Source organism: Sturnira hondurensis, unplaced genomic scaffold (genome assembly GCF_014824575.4).
Source record: "Sturnira hondurensis isolate 20B ecotype Veracruz unplaced genomic scaffold, ASM1482457v3 Scaffold0006805, whole genome shotgun sequence".
In the NCBI taxonomy this organism is placed as follows: domain Eukaryota; kingdom Metazoa; phylum Chordata; class Mammalia; order Chiroptera; family Phyllostomidae; genus Sturnira; species Sturnira hondurensis.
The window spans coordinates 59,042-73,762 of record NW_028079436.1 but is presented as its reverse complement, the minus strand read 5'-3'; the positions used below and the strand labels follow the sequence as shown (position 1 = coordinate 73,762).

General features: G+C 40.6%; 1 protein-coding gene across 1 annotated transcript in view; it reads left to right on the top strand.

The window, feature by feature from the left end:
- The window catches only part of LOC118990125 (dynein heavy chain 3, axonemal-like), a gene marked incomplete at its 3' end in the record, with an annotated part of 173,441 nt that overhangs the window by 104,538 nt on the left and 54,182 nt on the right, over positions 1–14,721 (top strand). The gene's annotated exons all lie outside the window — the stretch shown is intronic.

Below are 14,721 nucleotides of genomic sequence, written 5' to 3'. Positions count from 1 at the left end.
AGGTCCCTAGAGGCATTCCCTTTCAGTTGTTCAAGGAGTTTCCTAGTTGGTTACAGAGCATTCCCTGTTATCCCACCGTTCAAAGCTACCAGAAAAGCAGCTTAAGTTTAAAAGTGCCACTTTTTTCTCTCTAGGTTGAGAGTAGGTCTCATGCTGTTTCCACCACCTGCAATGAGTTTGAGTAGCAGCTTTAATTGCTCCGTTCTTCCCAGAAGTTAAGCATTTGAGGATTATTAGATTGCTGCTCAGTTTGAGAACAAACACAGCAATCATTCCATAGCAAGATAGACAGAGTTGGGGGAGGGAAATAGAAATGTAAATAAAGCAACCAGAAAAGAAGGCATGAAGACTGTGAGCAAGGCAAGTTTTAATGAAATTGCCGTTAGAAGAAGGAGACCTGGAAAGGCTGGAAATTTCTGCTGAAAGTTAAATCTTTGCCTCCTCCTCTCAAAAACTAAACCTAAGTAAGGAATGTGCCATAGGAATGGGAAAATGTCTTCAAATGGTGGGCACTTAATCAGCTCTTAACTGCCTGACCCATGCCTGTGGGGGTGTGGCTAGTTCTCCAGAGGGAGAGAGCAAGATATACACCTGGCAAAAACAACATTACCCCTCCTCAAAGCTCTTGCAAGGAGTATTCAGATGCAGATTGAGTTGAATGCTCTACCCATGCCTGCACAAAAACTCTCTTCAAGGGTCTCGAATGCCCCAGGGCATCAGAAAATGAAACAGAATGGACAGACTGAGAAAATGAAAATATCCCCTAGCTGCTGGAATAGTAATGAATTTTGTTACTGCACTGGCACTCTTACAGATTTTGTGGCTGGCTCACGAAATGCTGCATGCAGATGGGGATGAGGTCCAGGTTCTTGGTGGTCACAAAGTATTGAACGGACTAAGCAGACAGAGTTAAGCAAAGCAAGCAAGATTTATTAGAAAAATTCAGTTCCTGGGCTTCCAGTTAAGATGGCAATGTGGGCAGACATGGCTTGCCTCTTCATATAACCACATCAAAATTACAACTAAAATACAGAACAACCATTACTCAGAATCATAAAAAATTGAGTTGAGTAGAAGTCTGACAACTACAGAATTAAAGAAACCACATCCATCCAGACTGGGAGGAGGGGTGCAGACATGGAATAGGCTGGTGTCTCACCCATGTGTGGTACATAAAAATTCGGGAGGGATATTTCAGCAATGAAAAGGCCCAGCCTCATGCCAGGCCCCCAAGCCCAGGGTTCTGGTGTCAGAAAGATAAGTCCCCCCAATTTCTGGTTGCAAAAACTACCAGGGATTGAGTCAGTTGTAGAAACTTCTGGAGCCCCAAGCAGTTCCTCTTTAAAAACCCACATATGTACTCACCTATTCAGACTCACTCCCTCTGAGCTCCAATGCTGGAATGGCAGCTTCAAAGACACCAGAAGCATACAGGAAGGAACTGAACAGCTGGTCTCAATGAGCTCCAGGATGGATACCAGCAGTAACCAGATTAGTTCCATCGCTCACTTTAGCTGGGAATCTCCAAGCTCATCACAAGGAGCAGCCATCTCCAATTGCTTTATAGCTCAGTAAGGATGACCCCTGAGGGCCAACCTTGGCCTGAACCACCCAGGAAACCCTAGGGCCAGTGCACCCAGTGGACAGCTACAGACCATGGCAGAGCACCATCACCCCACCCCTGCACAGCTGATCTTCCACAGAGAGTGGAGGTTGGTGGTCAGTGCTCACAGCTAATTCTTATAGCTGACTGGCTTGGGTAAATCTCTCCCATTGCTCTGCCAACAGAAACCGGGCTCAACTAAAAGAGCAGAGTGTAATCAGCCCACAGAAAGTGCATACCTTGAATTCCCAGCTTGGATGATAGGGCAAGATGTGCCACTAGACCCTACAGGACACCTACCACATTAAGGCACACTACCAAGACACAGAGTCAAAGCAGCTCTACATAATACATAGAAAAAAACACAGGGAGGTGGGCAGGATGGTGACGGAGTAGGACAGAACAGATTCCATTTCCTTGTACACATGGGAGAGGATCCTGGCAGATCAGCAGAGGAGCAATGCAGGCAACCAGCAGTTCCCCAGCATATATGAAAATAAGGGACCAGAAATTGTGACAGTCATGAAGGATTCAGACGGTAGGGAGACAGCAGCGGTACAGTGGAGTCTCAGAGCCGGAGCAAAGACGGGAGCAGCAGGGACTTCGGCCAGTGCACAGCTCATGGCCCAGTGCCCGGTGCACCTCGGTGGGCGCCCAGTACGCCTGGGTTTGCCAGGGTTGGGACTGGTGCCTAGCGCTCAGGATCAGCTCCCTATACATCTCCCTCAGACTCTTTGGGAGCTCTGGGCCTGCCAAAGTGTCCTTGGGAGAGAGCGGGGTTATCAGCTCCCTCCCTCCTCGGCCAAGCAAGGTTGGGTGCCAGGGGACTCTTGTTTGATAGAGTTTGCAGAGAGGGTGCTGAGGACAGAGGGCCCAGATCAACTGCAGACTCTGTGGTCGCCAGCCCCAGAGGACTGAGAGGCACAGTGAGGGACTCTGACTCCAATAGTCACAGCCACCTGGTCTGCTCCCCACCCAGCCTGGCAGCGAACCCAAGGTTGGGTGGAGGGCCTGGAGTTCCTCCACAGAACTGGGAGGAACCGGTCTTCACCGGAACCCGCGGGAACCAGGCAGCCTGGCTGGTATGCAGCCGCACCCCGAAACCCAGCCCACAGTGGTAACCCGTGGGAAAAGAGCACTGTGAGGAAGTCCTAGATCCCCTTCATAGGGTGCTGGGGAGAGGCGCCGCCAGTTTGGCTTTTGGGAGAGTGCCCTTAGAAAGATCCCTCAGCTTGCTGCATCCAGGAAAACCGGTTTGGCCAGTTTGAAACAAACAAGAGATGGGTTGTTGTTGTTGTTTTTTTAAGTAATCTTTTATTGTTTTTCATTTTATTATTGTTTTCTCTTTCAATACTTTTTCTCTTTTTTCTTCTTTTCTGTTTTATTCCTTCTTCCTTTCTTTCCAAACTTATCACTTTTTCCTCCCTTCTCCTCTCTTTTTTTTTCTCTTTTACCAACAAGTAACACAAACATCTTGAAACTGTGTAAAGACCAGAGCTGGACCCAAAGAAGAGGCTTCCCAACTGTAGAGTCAGAGAGACAAATTTCACTTTGCTATACCAGAGAAGCCACAAGTTGCTGCATATTTCTATAATTATTATTATTTTTTTATTATTGTCATTTCTTTTATATTTTAGTAGTATCTTTGTATTCCTCCTCTTTCTGTATAGACTTCTCTGCCTTGGATGGTTATATTGTGTCATTTCACAAGTTTCTCCTGTTCTCTCTTCCATAGTGTATTGCCAATTTTCTATACTTCACGTCACCTGTGTTCCTTTAGCATACCACCCAAAGTTCTATACCCCCTATTTAGACAAGTCACATAGAGTCTGCCATATGATTGTTGCTCTAATATTATTGTAAATAATAGCTGTTCTATACAACTGTAAATATTTCACAACACATCTACCAGATCTTAATCCACTTAGTTTCCTGAATTCTATTACTGGAGTAATTAACTCTATTTGTTCATACACTACACCTATTTACTAACCTTTACTCTCACCTTACCCCAGAATCTGACCGACCACAACCTCACTGCTTTCTAACCCAACTCACAAGTCTTCCCTCTCCAACAAGAGACTTATCTTGTCTCCATCCTCTCTTAAAAGTGGCAAGTTGGGTTGAAGATTATGGTTAACACTATAGATAGCCTGGAGATCTTCTATCTCCTCTCTACTGGCTGTGACTGTAAATATCATAATATACTCTCTCGCGGTTATAAACTATTTTGCCTCCCCCTCCAACTGATCACAAAAAAAAGTAGGTGGAAGCAGAGAACGCCAGGATAACTAAAGGACACTGCACCATTGATTTTCACAGGCATTCCCCCACAGAAGGTCACACCATAAACCCAGGGAGTCAAAACAGATCAATTTAAGAAGCTAAGGCTAACAAGAAGAGTCTCATAAACAATGGGAAGACAAAAAACAATCCTCAAATGGAAGGAAAGGAGGAAGCCTCAGAAAAAATGTTAGATGAAATAGAGGCAAATCAACTATCAGATACTGATTTCAAAGCACTGGTTATCAGGAAGTTCAATGAGCTCACAATCAGCTACTAGAAACTACAGGGGAACTGCAACGATCTCACCACAAACTATAGCAACATGAAAAAGGAAATAGAAACTATCAGCAAGGGGCAAGAGAAAATGAAGAATACAATTTCTGAACTGAAGAACACCATGGAAGGAATGAAAAGCAGGATTGATGAGACAGAAGATTGGATCAGCAAATTGGAGGACAAAGTAGAAAGAAACTCTCAGAAAGAGCAAGAAAAGAAAAAGAGGCTCAGAAAGAATGAAGAGGGATTAAGAGAAATGCAAGACAATATGAAATGTAATAATATATGAATAATAGGGATACCAGAAGGAGAAGAAGAAGAAGAACAGATAGAAAACCTATTTGAAAAAATAATGAGGGAAGACTTACCTAGTTTGATTAGAGAAAAAGTCACACAAATCCAAGAATCACAGAGAGTCCCAATCAAGAGGAACCCAAAGAGGCCCACTTCAAGAAACATCATCATTAAAATGGCAAAATTTGAAGATAAAGAGAGAATCTTAAAGGCAGCAAGGGAGAAAAAAGAAGTATCATACAAGGGATCCCCAATAAGGATAGCTACTAACTTCTCAATAGAAACGCTCCAAGCAAGAAGAGAATGGCAAGAAATATCACAAGTAATGAGAACCAGAGGCCTGCAACCAAGAATACTTTACCCAGCATGGCTCTCAATCAAGATAGAAGGCCAAATAAAGAGCATTCAAGACAAAAAGAAGTCTAAAAGAATACACCACCAAACCAGCTCTGCAAGAGATGCTAAAAAGACTGCTTTAGGGAAGGTAAAGAGAGACAGAGAGGAACACAGGTACAAAAATGGCAATGAATAAGTATCTATCAATAATAACCTTAAATGTAAATGAATTAAATGTTGCAATCAAAAGATATACAATAGCTGAATCGATAAGAAAACATGACCCACACATATCCTGCATACAAGAGACCAACTTCAGGACAAAAGACCTACGCAGACTGACAGTGAAGGGCTGGAAACAAATTTTCCAAGCAAACAGAGAAGAAAAAAAAAGCCGGGGTAGCAATACTCACATCAGACAAAATAGACTTCAAAAAAAAGGACCATAAAGAGAGACCCAGAAGGTCACTTTATACCACTCAAGGGAAGAATCCACCAAGAAGACATTAACATTGTAAATATATATACACCCAACATAGGAGCACCCAAATATATAAAGAAAATCCTAGAGGATTTCAAGAAAGATATTGACAGCAACACAATTATAGTAGAAGATTTTAATACCCCACTGTCAAAAATGGACAGATATTCCAAACAAACTATCAACAAAGGTAGAGCAGCATTAAACAACACCCTAGATGAAATGGACTTGACTGATATATATACAACCCTTCATGCCAAAGAAGCTAAATACATGTTCTTTTTAAATACATGTGGAACATTTTCAAAGATAGACCACATGCCATTACACAAAACAAGCTTCAACAAATTCAAGAAAATTGAAATCATACCAAGCACTTTCTCTGACCACAAGGGAATTAAACTGGGAACCAACCCCAAAGGAGAAAAACCCCAAACACTCAAAATCATGGAGATTGAATGGCATGCTATTAAACAACAAATGGGTCAAGATTGAAATTAGGGAATAAATCAAAAAGTTTCTGAAAACAGCCCTGGCTTGTGTGGCTCAGTGGATTGAGCGCGGGCCTGTGAACCACACGATCGCCGTTCGATTCCCAGTCGGGGCACATGCCTGGGTTGCAGGCCAGTTCCCAGTTCCTGGCAGGGGACACACAAGAGGCAACCATACATTGATATTTCTCTCTCTCTCTCTCCTTCCCTTCCCCTCTAAGATAAATAAATAAAATCTTAAAAAAAAAGTTTCTGAAAACAAATGCAAATGAACTCACAACAACCCAAAACTTATGGGACACAGCAAAGGCAGTCCCGAGAGAGAAGTTCATAGCAATACAGGCTTAACTAAAGAAGATAGAAACATTTCAAACAAACAACCTAATCATATACCTGTAAGAACTTGAGGAACAACAAAGACAGCCCACAGCAAGTAGAAGGAAGGAAATAACCAAGATCAGAGCAGAATTAAATGACATAGAGACTAAAAGAACAATCCTAAAGATCAATGAATCCAGTACCTGGTTTTTTGAAAAGATGAACAAAATAGACAAGCCTTTAAGTAGGCTCATCAAAAAAAGAAGAGAGAGGACCGAAATAAACACATCAGAAGAGGAGAGATGACAACTGATACCACAGAAATAGAAGGGATTGTAAGAAATTACTATGAAAAACTGTATGCCAAGAAATTTGCAAACCTAGGTGAAATGGACACATTTCTAGAAAAATACAATCTTCCAAAACTCAATGAAGAAGAAGCAGAAAATCTGAACGGACCAATAACAGCAGATGAAATTGAAGCAGTAATCAAAAATCTCCCATCACACAAAAGCCCTGGACCACATGGTTTCACAGGAGAATTCTACAAAGTATTTAAGGAAGAGCTAACCTCTATCCTTCACAGACTATTCAAAAAAATCCAAATTGATGAAAAACTCCCAAACTCTATTACGAAGCCAGCATGATCCTAATTCCAAAACCACATAGAGACACAACAAAGAAAGAAAACTTCAGGCTAATATCGCTGATGAACATAGATGCTAAAATCCTCAACAAAATATTGGCAAATTGCTTTCAACAATACATTAAAAAGATTATACACAATGAATCTCACAAGTGAGATTCATCTCAGGTATGCAAGGATGGTTCAATATCTCAAATCAGTAAATGTAATACATCACATAAACAAAAGCAAATACAAAAACCACATGATCATATCAATAGATGCGGAAAAGTTTTTGATAAGGTACAACACCCATTTATGATAAAGGCACTCAGCAAAGTGGGAATAGAGGAAGCATTTCTCAATATAATAAAGGTCCTATATGAGAGACCTACAGCCAACATCATACTCAATAGGCAAAAACTAAAAGCTTTCCCACTGAGATCAAGAACAAGACAGGTTGTCCACTTTCACCACTTCTATTCAATATAGTATTGGAAGTTTTAGCCACAGTGATCAGACAAGAAAAGGAAATAAAAGGCATCCAAATCGGAAAGGAGGAAACAAAACTGGCATTGTTTGCAGATTACATGATAGTGTACATGGAAAATCCTATGGACTCTACTCAAAACCTGCTTGAATTAATAAATGAATTTGGCAGAATGGTGAGACACAAAGTCACTATCCAGAAATCAAAGGCATTTTTATATACTAACAATAAATCAGCTGAAGCAGAAATCAAGAAAAAATCCCATTCGATATAGCAAAAACAAAACTAAAATGCCTAGGAATAAAGCTAACCAAGGAGGTAAAAGACCTGTATGCAGAAAACTACACAACACTGAAGAAAGAAATCAAGGAAGACACAAACTAATGGAAGCACGTAGCATGTTCATGGATTGGAAGAATTAACATCATCAAAATGTCCATACTACCCAAAGCAATTTACAGATTCAGTGCAATACCTATTAAAGTACCAATGGCATATTTCACAGACATAGAACAAACATTTCAAAAATTTATATGGAACCATAAATGACCCTGAATAGCAGCTGCAATGTTGAGAAAGAAGAACAAAGTAGGAGGGGTCACAATACCTGACATCAAACTGTATTACAAGACCACTGTAATCAAAACAGCCTGGTACTGGCATAAAAAAAGGCACATACGTCAATGGAATAGAACAGAGAACCCAGAAATAAACCCAATTCTCTATAGTCAATTAGTATTCGACAAAGGGCGCAATAACATAAGATGGGGCAAAGATAGCCTCTTCAACAAATGGTGTTGGGAGAACTGGACAGCCACATGAAAAAAATTAAACTCAATCACGAACTTACACCATACACCAAAATAAATTCGAGGTGGATAAAGGACGTAAATATAAGCCGTGACACCATTAAAATCCTAGAGAAGAACATTGGCAGGAAAATATCAGATATTTCACGCAGCAACATTTTTACTGATATGTCCCCTAGAGCAAGGACTATAAAGGAAAGAATAAACAAATGGGATCTCATCAAAATAAAAAGCTTCTGCATGGCTAAAGAAAACAGCATTAAAATAAAAAGACAACCAACTGTATGGAAAAATACATTTGCCAATGACACCTCAGACAAAGTTTTAATCCCCATAATACACAAAGAACTCACACAACTTCACTCTAAGAAGGCAACTAATTCAATTAAAAAATGGGCAAAGGACTTGAACAGACACTTCTCCAAGGAGGACATTCAGAGGATCCACAGACACATGAAGAGATGCTCAATATCGCTTGCTATCAGAGAGATGCAAATTAAAACCACAAGGAGATACCACTGTACACTGGTGAGAATGGCCATCATAAACAAAGTAATAAACAACAAATGCTGGAGAGGGTGTGGGAAAACATGTACTCTAATTCACTGTTGTTGGGATTGCAGACTGGTACAACCACTATGGAAAACAGTATGAAATTTTCTCAGGAAACTAAAATTGGACCTTCCTTTTGACCCAGCAACTCCACTGCTTGGATTATATCCTAAGAACCCTAAAACACCAATCCAAAAGAACCTATGCACCCCGATGTTCATAGCAGCACATTTTACAATAGCCAAGAGTTGGAAGCAACCTAGGTGCCCATCAGTAAATGAATGGATCAAAAGACTATGGTACATTTACACAATGGAATTCTATGCAGCAGAAAGGAAGAAGGAGCTCCTACCCTTTGCAACATCATGGATGGAACTGGAAAGCATTATGCTGAGTGAAATAAGCCAGGTGTTGAAGGGCAAATACCATATGATCTCACCTTTAACAGGAAGCTAAACAACAAAACCAACAAGCAAGCAAAATATAACCAAAGACACTGAAATAGAGAACAGGCTGACAGCAACCAGAGGGGAGAGGGGAGGGAATTTCAGGGGAAATAGGGGAGGGAGTTAGAGCAATATATATAAAGGATACATGGACAACAACTGAGAAGGGTGGAAATGGGAGGGAGGTGGAGAGCATGGGGGGTGGGATGGGATGGGAGTAAAAGACAGAAAACTGTACTTTAAAAATAATTAAATTTTAAAAAATATTAGAAAAAAGAAAAAGAAAACTACACAACACTGAAGAAAGAAATCAAGGAAGACACAAACAAAGGGAAACATACACCGTGTTCATGGATTGGAAGAATTAACATCATCAAAATGTCCATACTACCCAAAGCAATTTACAGATTCAATGCAGTACCTATTAAAGTACCAATGGAATATTTCACAGACATAGAACAAACACTTCAAAAATTTATATGGAACCGTAAAAGACCCCGAATAGCAGCCGCAATCTTGAGAAAGAAAAACATAGTAGGAGGGATCCAATACCTGATATGAAACTGTATCACAAGGCCACTGTAATCCAAACAGCCTGGTACTGGCATAAAAACGGGCACATAGACCAAATGGAATAGAACAGAGAGTCCAGAAATGATCCCAACTCTCTACACTCAATTAATATTAAAAAAGGGGGGCAATAACATAAAATGGAGTAAAGATAGCCTCTTCAACAAAGGGTGTTGGGAGAACTGGACAGCTACACGCAAAAAAAAATGAAACTTGAGCACCAGCTCACACCATACACCAAAATATAATCAAGGTGGATAAAAGACTTAAATATAAGGCATGACACCATTAAAATCCTAGAGAAGAACATTGGCAGGAAATTCTTGATATTTCATTCAGCAACGTTTTTACTGATATGTCCCCTAGAGCAAGGGACATAAAGGAAAGAATAAACAAATGCGATCTCATCAAAATAAAAAACTTAGGCATGGCCAAAGAAAACAGTATTAAGATAACAAGAGAACCAACTCTATAGGAAAACATATTTGCCAATGATACCTCAAACAAAGGTTTAATCTCCAAAATATACAAAGAACTCACATGACTCCACTCTAAGAAGACAAGCAACCCAATTAAAAAATGGGGAAAGGACTTGAACAGACACTTCTCCAAGGAGGACATACAGAGGATCCAGAGACACATGAAAAGATGCTCAATATAGCTAGCTATTAGAGAGATGCAAATTAAAACCACAGTGAGATACCACTTTACACCAGTCAGAATGGCCATCATAAACATAGAAACAAGCAACAAATGTTGGAGAGGTTGTGGGAAAACGTGTACCCTAATTCACTGTTGGTGGGATTGCAGACTTGTAGAACCATTATGGAAAACAGTATGAAATATTCTCAGGAAAATAAAATTGGACCTTCCTTTTGACCTAGCACCTCCACTGCTGGGATTATATCCTAAGAGCCCTAAAACACCAATCCAAAAGAACCGATGCACCCCGATGTTCATAGCAGCACAATTTACAGTAGCTAAGAGTTGGAAGCAACCTAGGTGCCTGTCAGTAAATGAATGGATCAAAAAACTATAGTACATATACACAATGGAATTCTATGCAGCAGAAAGAAAGAAGGAGCTCCTACCTTTCGCAACAGCATGGATGGAACTGGAAAGCATTATGCTGAGTGAAATAAGCCAGGTGTTGAAGGACAAATACCATATGATCTCACCTTTAACAGGAAGCTAAACAACAAAACAAACAAGCAAGCAAAATAAAAACAAAGTCACTGAAATAGAGAATAGGAGGACAGCAACCAGAGGGGAAAGGGGAGGGAATTTCAGGGGGAAAAGGGGAAGGATTTACAGGAACTAGTATAAAGGACACATGGACAACAACTGAAGTGGGTGGAAATGGGAGGAAGGTGGGGAGTGCGATGTGAGGTGCTGGGATGGGAGTAAAAGACAGAAAACTGTACTTGAAAAATAATTGAATTAAAAAAAATTTAAAAAAACACAGGGAGACTCCCAAAACCAAGAGACAAGGAAACATGGCTCAAAAGAAAGAACACATCACTTTGACCCCGCCCCCACATACAGCGTCACAACGCAGCGACTTAGTTGCCCTTCGGCACCGGTGAAGGCCGGGACGGCAGGCGGCAGACGGGACACCAGAGTCCCTCTTTGACCCCGCCCCCACATAAATGTCACAACCCAGCTAGACTTAGTTGCCCTGTTCTAGTGAACACTTTAGGGCTCTGATCCTGCTATGGAACAGGCACGAACAACCCGAAAGATGGCGCAAGAAGAACTCAAAGTCACAGAGCCAATAACTCTAAGTGACGGAGAAATTGCCAGCCTCTCAGAAGCACAATTCAGGACACTATTTATCAGGATGCTCACAGAACTGGTAGATTATAGTCACAAATTAGAGGAACAAAGTCACAAATTAGAGGAACATATGAAGGCTAAACTAATTGAAATGAAGGGAGATGCACAGGAAACCAATAGTGATGGAAAGGAAACGGGGACACAAATCAATGGAATGGACCAGAAGGAAGAACAAAACATCCCACCAGAAAGGAATGAAGAAATGAGAATTCAAAAAAATGAGGAGAGGCTTAGGAACCTCCAGGACATCTTTAAACGTTCCAACATCCGGATTATAGGGGTACCAGAAGGGGGAAAGAAACAGCCACGAGTGGAAAACTTATTTGAACAAATAATAAAGGAGAACTTCCCCAGTCTGGCAAAGGAAATAGACTTCCAGGAAATCCAGGAAGCTCAGAGAGTCCCAAAGAAGTTGGACCCAAGAAGGAACACACCAAGGCACATCATAATTACATTAGCCAAGACTAAAATGAAGGAGAGAATCCTAGAAGCAGCAAGGGATAAGGGGACAGTCACCTACAAAGGAGTACCCATCAGACTGTCAGCGGATTTCTCAAAAGAGACCTTACAGGCAAGAAGGGGCTGGAAAGAAGTATTCCAAGTCATGAAATCCAAAGACCTACAGCCAAGATTGCTTTATCCAGCAAAACTTTCATTTAGAATGGAAGGACAGATAAAGTGCTTCTCAGATAAGGTCAAGTTCAAGGAGTTCATCATCACCAAGCCCTTATTATATGAAATGCTAAAGGGACTTATATAAGAAAAAGAAGATGAAAAATATGAACAGTGAAAGGACAGCAAACACACAGTTATTAACAACCACACCTAAAACAAAAGCAAACCAAGAGGACAGCCAGATCAGGAGTGGAACCATAGAAATGAAGAACACATGGAGGGTTAGAAACAGGGGGGTGGGGGGGGGCAGAAGGGGGTAGAAGGCACAGAAAATAGCATAGATGGTAGGTAGAAAATAGATAGGGGGGAGGGCAAGAATAGTGGGGGAAATATAGAATCTAAAGAACTTGAGACACGTGGTTATAAACTAAGGTGGGGAGAATGGTGGGGGAGGGATGGTGCGGGTGGAGGGGATTGAAGGGGGGGAATAGAACAACTGTAATGTTATAATCAATAAAATATATTTAAAAAAAAAAGAAAGAAAGAAAGAACACATCAAAAGGCCAGAAAAACAGCTAAAGAAAATGGAGATAAGCAATCTATCAGATGCAGAGTTCAAAATACTGGTTATAAGGATGCTCAAAGAACTTAGTGAGGACCTCAGCAGCATAAAAAAGATTCAGTCAGAATTGAAGTGTTCACTAATTGGAATAAAAAACAATTTACAAGGAAACAACAGTAAAGTGGATGAAGCAGAGAATAAAATCAATGATTTGGAACCTGGGGAAGCAAAAAACAACCAATCAAGACAAACAAGACATACAAGACAAAAAAAAGATTCCACAAAAATGAGGATAGTATAAGCAGCATCTGGGACAATTTCAAGAGGTCCAACATTTGCATCATAGGAGTGCCAGAAGGAGAACAGAAAGAGCATGAAATTGGAAATCTATTTGAAAAAATGAAAGAAAACTTTCCTAATTTGGTGAAGGAAATAGACTTGCAAGTCCAGGAAGCACAGAGTCCTAATCAAGCTAGACCCAAAGAGAACCACACCAAGACACATCATAATTAAAATGCCAAAATTAAAGATAAAGAGAGAATCTTACGAGCAGTAGGAGAAAAGCAGAGATTTACCTACAAAGGAGTTCTCATAAGACTGTCAGATGATTTCTCAAAGGAACTTTGCAGACAAAACGGGGCTGGAAAGTATTCAAAATCATGAAAAGCAGGGCTACAAACAAGATTTCTTTATCTAGCAAAGCTTTCATATAGAATGGAAGGGCAGATAAAGTGCTTCCTAGCCAAGGGAAAGCTAAAAGAATTCATCATCACCAATTATTATTACATGAAATGTTAAAGGAACTTATTTAAGAAAAAGATGAAAATCAAAACTATGAACATTAAAATGACAAAAGAAACTCATAACCATCAACAACTGAATCTAAAATATAAAAACAAAAACAAACTAGGCAAACAACTAGAACAGGAACAGAGTCATAGGTATGGGGATCATTTGGAGGGTTATCACCTGGAAGGGGGAAGGAGGAGAAAGGGGAGAGATGATGCAGTGATCAAGAAGCATAATTGGAGATATAAAATAGACAGGGGCATGTTAAGAATAGTATAGAAAATGGAGAAGCGAAAGAACTTACATGCACAACCCATGGATATATAAATTGAGGCTGGGGGTGGTGTGATTGCTGGAGGGAAGGGGGGGTACCAGATATAGGGGTGCAAAGGGAAAAGAAATTGGAATAACTGTAACAGTATAATCAATAAACTATACTTTTAAAAAAAGAAAGAAAAATTACATTTCCTAAGATACAGGGGCAGGCCACCTCTACCCAGAAAATGGCCCCCTTCTGCCTAAAAGGTACAAGACTTTATAGAGGGTTGCTTTTTTCTGAATTCTTTTGTTCCATGTGGCTGGCTTTTTATGGCACATGCACAAGTGGTTATGTAACTGTTAAGCTTCTGTGCATGTGATTTCCCACAATCTTCCTTGATTGCCAACTTGGGGATCAAACAGCAATGCTAATTTATTAAAATAGCATGTTAATGAAGCAGAGGTGAAACTGTGGTCAACTACAGCTACAGTGCATATGCATGGTCCCTTTCTAGGTACTTCACGGTATTTCTTAATCAGGATGCCAGATGCTGGCTGATGTCAGCATTTCCTGTCATGGCATCTCAAAGCTTTTTCATTCTTGTTCTGTCTTCTGCCTCATCACAACTGGCTAGGGATGGGGATGTGAACAGTCTGCTACAGGTATCTAATAAGTAGAGGCTAGGGATGCTGCTAAAACTGTTCAGGACAACCCCAAAACACAGGATTGTTCACCCTGTATTAGTTTGCTAGGGCTGCTGTAAAAAATACCACAGACTGGATAGCTTAAAGAACAGAAATTTATTTTTTTACAATTCTAGAGGCTTGAAGTCCATGATAAAAGTGTTGGCAAGATTGGTGTCTCCTGAGGCCTTGCTCCTTGGCTGGCCACCCTCTTGTATCCTCACATGTTGTCCCTCTGTGTATCTTTCCTCATCTCCTTTTCTTGGAAGGGTGTCAGGCATTTTGGATTAGGACCTACACTTAATGATGCCATTTTAACTACCTTGCTAAAGACCCTATGTCCAAGTTTAGCAAGGTAGTTAAAATGGCATCATTAAGTGTAGGTCCTAATCCAAATGAC